Genomic DNA, 10,376 nt, shown 5'->3' on the forward strand with positions numbered 1-10,376 from the left:
CAGATGCCCCCGAGTTTTGCTTGCCCTCAGCCATATGGCTGCAGAAGCAAGCTAGGGAGGAGTCTCCCATTTCCATAAAGTGGGCATTAAGCCAAGATCTTCCCACTAGGGCAGCAAGCGGGAGGTTTACTATACATTACCTCTGCGGGTACTAACCCATGTCAGGAAAGTGGTTAGCCCCAGGTGCAAGTAGGAAAACCACCCTGTTGGTCATGGTATTTCCCCTGCCAGGTAAGTACTAGAAATGGATGAAGAAGCCTCCTGTCATTGGCACGGTGGTTAAAATGAGGAGGAAGTTTAAATGCAGGGGTGCACAAGTCCAGCTGCTCTGAGGCAAGGGCAACACCTGGAGCAGGGTGCATCCCCTGATGATCTTCAGAAGAGGGTTTATTTGAGGGGGAGGGGGAAGGGAGCCTTGTGTTTTCTGAGCCAGCCTCACGAATCTGGGCTCACAGGGGCTGCTTGAGGGGGAAAGGGCCTTTTTTCTCCTTTCGCTATTACCTCCACATGTAGAAAACACGCCCCCCGTCCCCACACTCACCTCCCCGCCACGCTGAGAAGCCGAAGGAGGGAGGGAAGCCCACAAGTCCAAAGCCAGGGCAGGCGTGCAACACTGCCAAGCCAAAGGACTCCCCCTGCCCCCTCCCTGTTCAGAGGCCGACCCAAAACAGAGACAAGCAAGCCAGGGGCCGGAGCCGCCGAACACCCCTGGGCCCCCACCGTGCCCAGCAAAGAGGGGCAGGGGTCCTGGCAAAAGAGGGTGCCAGCAGCAGGTGCCAAGGGGAGGGGGCAGGGAGGAAACATTACCCCGCAGGCAGGGGCCCAGCCTGGCTTGGGGAGCAAGGAGCAGCGCCCAGGGGAGGACATCCTACTCCCCAAAAGACAGTAGCGGGGGAGAAGGCATGGGCATCCCCTGCATGCACTGCCGGCCTCAGCCAGCCCCCCTCCCCTTCTTGCATAAAGCGGATCGGAGAAGTTTCCCGCAGACGCTTTACCAGGGGCAGAGGCAGGGCGATCCCCCGAGCTGCGCCGCGCTGCTGCCTCCGCCGGGAGCCGGGCCGGGCCGAGCCGAGCCGGGGCAGGCTGGGGGATGTAGTCTCCTCCCGCCCTGCCCCGCCCCGCCCCGCCTCGATCCGCGCACGGCCCGGCCCGGCGTGTGTGCGTGTGCGCTGTGCAGGCAAAGCTCTGTGTGTGTGTAGTGAGAGCTGTGTGCGTGCAAAGTCCGAGCTGTGTGTGTGTGTGTGTGATCTGCATGTGTAGCCAGAGCTGCGTGTACACACGCATGTGTGCGTGCAGAGTCCGAGCTGTGTCTGTGCAAAGTCCGAGCTGTGTGTGTGTGATGGTTTGTTGGGGGGGGAAGTGAAGTCAGAGCTGTGCGTGCAGGCACATGTGTGTGTAAGTCAGAGCTCTGTGTGGGAACTCAGTTGTGTGTGAACTGTGATGTTAAAGCTGTGTGTGTGTGTGTGTATGTGTATTTAGTCAGAGCTCTGTGTGTGTGGGAAGTCAGCTGTGTGTGCACATGTGTTGGTTTGTGTGTATGTGTTGGCAGTCAGAGGAGTGTGTGTGTATGACAGGTCTGTGTGTGTGTGTGTGTGTGTGTGAAGTCAGCTGTGCATGCAGGTGCATGCGTATGTAAGTCAGAGCTCTGTGGGTGAAGTCAGTGTGTGTGCATGTGTGTGTGAATTGTCAAGTTAAAGCTGTGTGTGTGTGTTGGCTCGTGTGTGTGAAGTCAGAGCTGTGTGTGCATGTGTGTGAACTGTGAAGTCAGCGCTCTGTGTGTGTGTTTGTGTGTATCTGTTGGCAGTCAGAGGGGTGTGTGTGTGTGTGACATCAGAGGTGTGTGTGTGTGTGTGTGTGAAGTCAGAGCTGTGCATGCAGGTACACACGTGTAAGCTCTGTGGGTGAAGTCAGTGTGTGTGCATGTGTGTGAACTGTGAAGTTAAAGCTGTGTGTATGTGTTGGCTTGTGTGTATGAAGTCAGAGCTATGTGTGTGTGTGTGAAGTCAGAGCTCTGTGTGTGCGTGCATGTGAAGCCATAGCTCACTGTGGACTGTTTTTCACCCTCTCATTTATCCCCTGCAATCCCAGATCCTGAGGCCGGCTCAGAAAACACAAGGTCCCCCCCAAATAAAACCGACACCCACCTACCCTGAGTTCATAGGTAAGTAGGGCTAGGGTCATCTAGTGCAGCCCCCTGCTAGAGGCAAGATCATCCCTCACTAAACCATCCCAGTCAAGTGTCTGTCCCGCCTGTTCTTGAAAACTCCCAAGGATGGAGACTCCACAGTTTCTCTAGGCCTCATGATATTCATGCTCTTACTTTTAGAAAAGTTATTAGAAATGTCATTGTTTGACCAGCTTAATCAAACAGAAGGACCTATACGCACTAACAGAAAGAATGATTGCTTAAATATTGGTTTACAATATTGAAGAAGATCAATTCTTGTTATTCACCTCCTTGTTTTGAGCTCTAGGTGTCATGGGCTCAACTCTTTTTTCCCCCTTGCTACCACCATGAGAGAAGGTAACTTAGTGCGGGAGAAATCGGATGCCCAGGGACTCACATCACCAAAGGAGTCTAAAAATGCACTCCCTCTTACTCCAAAAAATTGAGCCTTGCCAGGAAACAGGGAGATGTGGCCACACTGGTTAAAAGCCACTAACTACTCTGCTCGGTGCAATTTTGCCAGCTCCTGAGGGTCTAAAAATCACGATGCTAGCTCCAATCGTGATTTTTTTTTTTTAAAGCAAGTATTCTGGCACTTACGTTTGGTGCACATTTTTAGGCTTTTCTCTACAAATAGGAGGGCACAAAAGTGAGGGCACATCAAAAGGAAAAGAGATGCTCTGGTCCAAGTGCTGGCTTTTATAGGAAACAAAGAAATATTTCAAGGCTCACCATGAAATGATGGAAGTCAACAATGATGTCATGGTCAAACATATATTGTCCGCTTACCTGAACGCTACCATAATTTTGTCCCTTGATTGTAACAGGTATTTCCATACCTACCAACAGCTAAGTCACAATATGGAAATGAATAAGTAACTCAAAGTCTCTAGCATACACATAAAACTAAATAGCAATCCTTGGTCTGTTTCTTAAGAAATGCCTGCACGTACCCTTATTTCTACACTTACAAGGCCCAGGTCTCTCTATTGCTTTGCCTCTTATTTCTACATAGTCAAAGAGAAGGGAGAATGGCAGTCAGTTCTGGTTACCCTTAAAAATCACTTCGGGCTGGTATAAATGACTTGCAAATGAAGACTACAGACCTCACCTTTGGACAGTAACTGCTGTGCACTAATAGCATTTCCTCACCTTACAAACAAAGGTAGATACACTTCTGTGTGTGCTTGTACCTGCCCAGGCTGAGGATACTAAGGGACATTTTGCATGTATATAGTGCTTATATTAAGCAGCACCATTCACAAATGGGAGAAAAGCAGAAGTAGAAATTCAGCCTACTGGGTAAGTTACTTAGGTCTGGTCCATGTCGGGGAGTTTTACTGTGTTGCTTCATGGGTGATGTCTTCTAGTATAATTTTACTGGTAAAAATCTTAATGTGCATGACTTTTTACCAGTATTAATGTGTCAAATACTAGTGCAGATATTTTAAATCAGTTTAACTGCATGCCCGCTAGAGCAAGCTTGCTGCTTTAACTACAGCAGGGTAGTTCGATCGGCAAATCTTTCTAGGATAAATCCTTACTCAGGGTATGTCTGCACAGCACTACACAGTTCCACGCAGAGATACCTGAGCTAGGAGTGAGGTGTCAGAAACAGTCTAGCTTTGTTGGTGTGGCACTATGGCCAGGCCAATTAGCCCTCCTGAGAATTGTTTGAATCACATAATTAGGCAGTGCCAGAGCTAGGATTTTGGAGCCATGACTTCCAGCTTTGTGTTAGTTTCTCTAGCCTGTGCCACCTAGGAAACAGAAAATTCTGTTAAAAAATATAAGTGGATGCTTCTCCTGAATTCTATGAGTTCTACATGCCGTATATTGGAGTGACTATCCATTGCTCTCTGCATCTCGTTTTAAAAACACAATTAAATAGGCTTTCCCAGGAGCATCCCTCCCACCAATAAATCACATATATCATAAGCCCACAGCCTAGAACTGGTTCTGCTCTTTAAACCTTGGTAAGAGCTCTCACAGCCTCTTGCTGTTTGGGAAAACATTCATGCCCTGTGTGTATCAAACTAGGACAATTTCTGATGGGCAAAGCAGTGAATTCTACACCTTTGGGCTATCACAGAGAACATCCTCTTCTTAGCCTATTGTCCTTTAAATTAAACTACCCTTTTATTACTCAGTTGAGATTCTTCATGTGGAAAGAGGCCATATTAACAGGTTTGCAGTTACTTTCAGCCCATCTGCTACCATGTCTACAAATAGCCAGATCCTAGGAGGTGCTAAAGTCTGTGGGAGTTTCGCCCAAGTCTAAATTGAATGAAGGCTTTTAGCATATAGCCCAGCACAGTTCCTATCCAGTTCCCTAGAAGTCTACCTATGCTTAGAGGAAACATAAACCTTATTAACATGCCTGTGAACATCCCCAACAATTTTGTAATATATCCCTCTCTCTCCAGTGGGCTAAACTGGTTCCTGATCCCCATCCCCATTCAGATACCTTATGCTTCATCTCCAAATTCACATTCTCCAGCTCAGCCAAAAAAAGCCTAGAAGCACCAGTGCTCTGACCCCATGACAATATTGCCTTCTCACCCCCATCCCCAGGTTGTGTCTGTTGGTACAGCCAACTCCTTCTAGCTCTAGAGGATCCACCTTTCTCCCAGGTGAGACAGCCTACACCCATCCCAAGAAGTGGCACAGTTGCAATAAACACTTATAAGTGCTGAACTGTCACCCAGTGCTCTCTCCCCGTAATGGAGCCATCCCTCTCTAGCCACAGAGCTAGACACTCACCCCCAACGCTGCCTTTGTTACCCAGCTCATAATGACGTGCTGAAGTACTCCAGTGCCATCCTGGATTTCCATGAACTCCATGGAAGAATAATAATGTTTTCCTGAAAAAAGGATTACCTGGAGGGCACTTTAATAAATGTCAAATCATGACGCATGTCCGATACCCCTGCAATTGCAACTGATAGCAATACTGTTCCATTCAGCTCCAAGTGCCAGGATGAAATTGTAGCCAGCACGTACGAATCACAACTGGTTTCAGCACATAACCACAGAGATGCAGGATGCCCTGGACATCTCTTCTCAGCTAAAGCTGAATCATGACAAGATTGTGAGCAACACCATCTCCTGTGAATTCCAGTTTGCACATGTACATTTACATTATTTGCTCTCCCTCAGCAAGCTGATGCATACGTTCTAATGAAACCTGCACCCACTCACCTTCCTTAGCCCTAATTAACATGCCTCTGTACAATTCTGAGAAAATCAGGCAAAGACTTACCTTAGAAGTAAGGACCTGCTGTACAGCCAACTGCCCGTACTTGGCTGTTCTCTCCCTCTCACCAATTCCTTCCAGCTCACTTTGCTGCTACTACCTTCCTTAAAGGGAATGGGTGAGGGATCACTTATAAAGGGTCTGCTTGTCTCTGAAGCTGGGCTCCAGGAGGCTGCAATTGGTTGATTTGGCTGGTTCTGGGTATCCTGGATACTGCTGTCTGGATATAGATGCACGTCACGACCTGGGATCTAGAGACAGCTGAGTGTTGTACAGGCCCCTGGTTGGAAGGAAGGTGGCGTGGGGTAGTTGAGAAGAGACAGTTCCCCCCCCAACCTGTCATACCATCTGTGAGTAATACTCCTCCTAGAATGGCTCAGCCACAGTTAGGCAGGTGGCAGAGGAAGGAAAGAGCCTGCACTGCAGTGGATGGCAAACTTTACTTTTAAAACATCTCACTTGTCAATAGAAAGGGTTGGATTCTGCTATTGAAGTCCATGGATTTACCCCAGCATAGTCCAGTGATAATCAACCAGCCCAATGCCAGGCTCCAGTAATGTACAGGTTTTTTCCAAAGGGTATGGCATCAGACTGTCAGCATAGATAGATAGCCTTTAAACCAGCCTCCCTGTGGAGATGCTCTTATACTTCCTGGGAAATCAGGGCAATAAGCTAGTTACCTCGGGTGTCTGTACATGAACACATGGAGCCTGGGAAACAAGCAGGAAGACCCAGAAGTCCTCGCACAGTCACAGAGCTATGACGTGATTGGAATAACAGACTTGGTGGGACAGCTCGCAGGACTGGAGTACTGTCATGGATAGGTACAAACAGTTCAGGAAGGACAGGCAGGGGTGAAGAGGAGGAGGAGTTGTACTTCATGTAAAAGAGCCATCTGATTGCTCAGAGCTCCAATATGAAGATGGAGATAGGCCTTTGAGGGTCTCTGGGTTAGAGTCAGAGGGGAGAGCAACAAGGGTGATGTTGTGGTGGGGGTCTGCTATAGACCACCAGACTGAAGCCTGAAGAGGTAGATGAGGCTTTCTTCAAACAACTAGTAGAAGTTTCCCGATCACAGACCCTGGTTCTCATGGGGGACTTCAATCACCCTGACATCTGCTGGGAGGGCAATACACCAGTGCACAGGCAATCCAGGAAGTTTTTGGAGAGTATTGGGGACAACCTCCTGGTGCAAGTGCTAGAGCAGCCAACTAGGGGCCGTGCTCTTCTTACTGCTGCTCACAAGCAGGGAAAAATTGATGGGGAATGTAGTAGTGGATGGAAATGTGGGCAGCAGTGACCACAAGATGATTGAGTTCAGGATCCTGAGGAAAGAAAGGATGGAGAGCAGCAGAGTAAGGACCCTTAACTTCAGAAAAGCAGACTTTGACTCGCTTAAGGAATTCATGGGGAGACTCCCCTGGGAAGCCAGATGGAGGGGGAGAGGAATGCAGGTGAGCTGGCTGTACTTCAATGAAACCTTACTGAGAGTACAGGAACAAACCATCCCTATATGCAGGAAGACCAGTAAGTATGGCAGAAGACCAGCTTGGCTTAGCAGGGAACTCTTTAGTAAAATAAATCACAAAATGAAGCTTATAAGAAGTGGAAACTTGGACAAATAACTAGGGAGGAATATAAGAGCATTGCTCAGGCCTGCAGGGATGAAGTCAGGAAGGCCAAAGCGCAATTGGAGTTGCAGCTAGCAAGGGACATGAAGGGTTTCTACAAGTATGTTGGTAGCAAGAGAAGGATCAGGGCAAGTGTAGGTCCTTTACTGAATGGGGGAGGCAACCTTGTGACAGAGGATGCAGAAAAGGCTGAAGTGATCAATGCCTTTTTTGCCTCAGTCTTCACAAGCAATGTCAGCTCCCAGCACAGTTTGGGGAGGAGGTGAGCAGCCCTCAGTGCTGAAAGAACAGGTTAGGGACCACCTAGAAAAGCTGGATGTGTACAAGTCATCGAATCATAGGGCTGGAAGGGACCCTGAAGGATCATTGGGTCCAGCCTCCTGCATGAGCAGGAAAGATATCTGGGGTCAGGTGACCCCAGCCAGGTGACCATCCTGACTTCTCTTGAAGACCTCTAGGGTAGATGATTGTACCACCTCTGGGGGGAGCCTGTTCCATAGTCTGGATACCCTAGTTGTAAAGAAGTTTTTCCTAATGTTCAGCCTGAAACCATCTTCTAGGAGTTTGTGGCCATTGTTTCTAGTTTTCCCCCACAGTGCCCTGGTGAACAGTTGTTCACTGAGCTCCTGATGTACGCCTCTGATATAGCGGTAAGCCGCAATCAGGTCCCCTGTCAGCCCTCTTTTCTTTAGGCTGAAAAGTCCAAGATCCCTCAGCCACTCCTCATGTGGCTTGCCATGCAAGTCCCTGATCACATGGGTAGCCCTTTTCTGGACCCTCTCGAGCTTTAGCACATCCTTGTTGAAGTGCAGCGCCCAGAACTGGATGCAATACTCCAGCTGTGGCCACACCAATGTTGAGTAAAGCAGGAGGATCACTTCTTTGATTTTGCTGGAAATACATCGATTGATGCATGCCAGAGTTTTATTGGCCCTAGCAGCTACTGCATCGCATTGCCGGCTCATATTCATGCTGGGGTCTATTGCTACCCCCAGGTCCCTTTCATTTGTAGTGCTGGTTAGGTTAGCAATGCCCAGCCTGTAGGTGTGCTGGGGGTTCTTTTTTCTCAGATGCAACACTTTGCATTTCTCTATGTTGAACCTTATCTGGTTCTGTTCTGTCCAACATGTCAGTCTATGTAGGTCTGCTTGTATCTGCAGCCTATCTGTGGGTGTGTCTGCGCAACCCCATATCTTGGTGTTGTCCATGAACTTGGCCAATAAGCTTTTCACCCCCTCATTCAGGTCGTTGGTGAAGATGTTGAACAGTCCTGAGCCAAGTATCAACCCCTGGGGTATGCTGCTGCCCACCTCTCGCCAGAACACCAATCTATTCATTTGGACTCTCTGCATTCTTCTCCGCAACCAGTTTTGAACCCACTTGATGGTCCCACAGTTGAGCCCAATATCTTCCAGTTTTCTGATCAGTACCTTGGGGTCCATGGGACCAGATGAGATGCACGCAAGGCTGCTGAGAGAGTTGGCTGATGTGATTGCAGAGCCTTTGGCCATCATCTTTGAAAACTCATGGTGATCAGGAGGGGTCCCGGATGATTGGAAAAAGGCAAACATAATGCCCATATTTAAGAAAGGGAAAAAGGAGGATCCAGGGAACTACAGACCAGTCAGCCTCACCTCAGTCCCTGGAAAATCATGGAACAGATCCTCAAGAAATCCACTTCTAAGCACTTGGAGGAGAAGTTGATTAGGAACAGTCAGCATGCATTCACCTGGAGCAAGTCATGCCTGACCAACCTGATTGCCTTCTATTAAGATGAGATGACTGGCTGTATGGATGCAGGGAGACCAGTGGATGTGGTGCACCTTGATTTTAGCAAGGCTTTTGATACGGTCTGCCACAACATTCTCCCAGGCAAGCTAAGGAAGTATGGGCAGGATGAATGGTCTGTAAGGTGGATAGAAAACTGGTTGAAGCATCAGGCTCAGAGAGAAGTAATCAATGGCTCAATGTCTAGTTGGCAGCCAGTATCAAGTAGAGTGCCCCAGGGGTCAGCCCTGGGGCCAGTTTTGTTCAATGTCTTCATCAACGACCTGGAAGATGGCATAGAGTGCACACTCAGCAAGTCTGCAGATGACACCAAGCTGGGGGGAGTAGTAGATAAGCTGGATGGTAGGGCCAGGATTCAGAGTGACCTAGACAAATTGGAGGATTGGGTCAAAAGGAATCTCATGAGGTTCAACAAGGAGAAGTGCAAAGTCCTGCACTTAGGACGGAACAATCCCAGGCACCAGGACAGGTTGGGGGCTGACTGGCTGGGCAGCAGATCTGCAGAAAAGGACCTGGGGGGGTCACAGAGGACAATAAGCATAATATGAGCCAGCAGTGTGCCCTTGTCACCAGGAAGGCTAACGGCATCCTGGGCTGCACTGGTAGATGTGTTGCCAGTAGGTCAAGGGAAGTGATTATTCCCCTCTATTCAGCACTGGTGAGGCCACACTTGAAATACTGTGTTCAGTTTTGATACTCCCCCCCACCCCCGACTACAGAAAGGGTATGGACAGATTGGAGAGATTTCATAGATTTCATAGACATTAAGGCTGGAAGGGACCTCGGAAGATCATCAAGTCCAGCCCCTTGGCCCAGGGGCAGGAAGTCAGCTGGGGTTGCAGGATCCCAGCAAGATAAACCTCCAATTGACTCTTAAAGGAGTCCAGAGTAGAGGCTTGCACCACCTCCGGGGGGAGTCTATTCCAGGCCTTGGGGGCTTGGACAGTAAAGAAGTTCTTCCTTTTCCTTATGTCCAGCTTGAAACAGTCTTGGAGGAGTTTGTGACTGTTTGACCTTGTCATCCCTTGGGGTGCTCTGGTAAACAGGCATTCCCCCAGATCCTGATGTACACCCCTTATATACTTATAGGCAGTTACCAGGTCCCCCCTGAGCCTGTGCTTTTCCAGGCTGAAGAGTCCCATAGCTCTTAGCCTCTCATCATAAAGCCTGTTTTCCTGCCCTCTGATCATATGTGTGACTCTCCTCTGGACTCTCTCAAGCTTCTCCACATCCTTTTTAAATTGTGGAGCACAGAACTGGATGCAGTACTCCCGCTGCAGCCTCACCAAGGCCAAGTACAGCAGGAAGATGACATCCTGGGATTTGCTAGAGAAGCATCTATGGATGCAAGTCAGAGTTTTGCTTGCTTTGCTGGCTGCAACATCACATTGGTGGCTCATATTCATCTTGTGGTCAATCATGACCCCCAAGTCCCTTTCGGCCGTGGTGTTAGCAAGCGTAGCACAGCCGAGCCTATAAGCATGCTGTGGGTTTTTCTTCCCAAGGTGGAGTACCTTGCATTTTTTGGAGTTTT

The 10,376-nt window shown here is 48.8% G+C and overlaps 1 protein-coding gene across 3 annotated transcripts in view; it reads right to left on the minus strand.

Annotated features, from left to right (window-relative positions):
• The window catches only part of LOC106722767, a 34,300-nt gene that overhangs the window by 8,405 nt on the left and 15,519 nt on the right, over window positions 1-10,376 (minus strand). The window contains exon 1 of one of the 3 annotated variants that reach the window (XM_025215519.1): window positions 542-620. The exons of 1 other annotated variant lie outside the window; for it this stretch is intronic. The gene's annotated coding sequence lies outside the window, so the exon portion shown is untranslated. Of the gene's footprint in view, window positions 1-541; window positions 621-995; window positions 1,059-10,376 lie in introns of those variants that run through there. One more of the 3 variants, XM_014524666.2, reaches the window with a different exon arrangement.

The sequence above is a fragment of the Alligator sinensis genome, unplaced genomic scaffold, assembly GCF_000455745.1.
Source record: "Alligator sinensis unplaced genomic scaffold, ASM45574v1 scaffold1299_1, whole genome shotgun sequence".
NCBI classification, from domain to species: domain Eukaryota; kingdom Metazoa; phylum Chordata; order Crocodylia; family Alligatoridae; genus Alligator; species Alligator sinensis.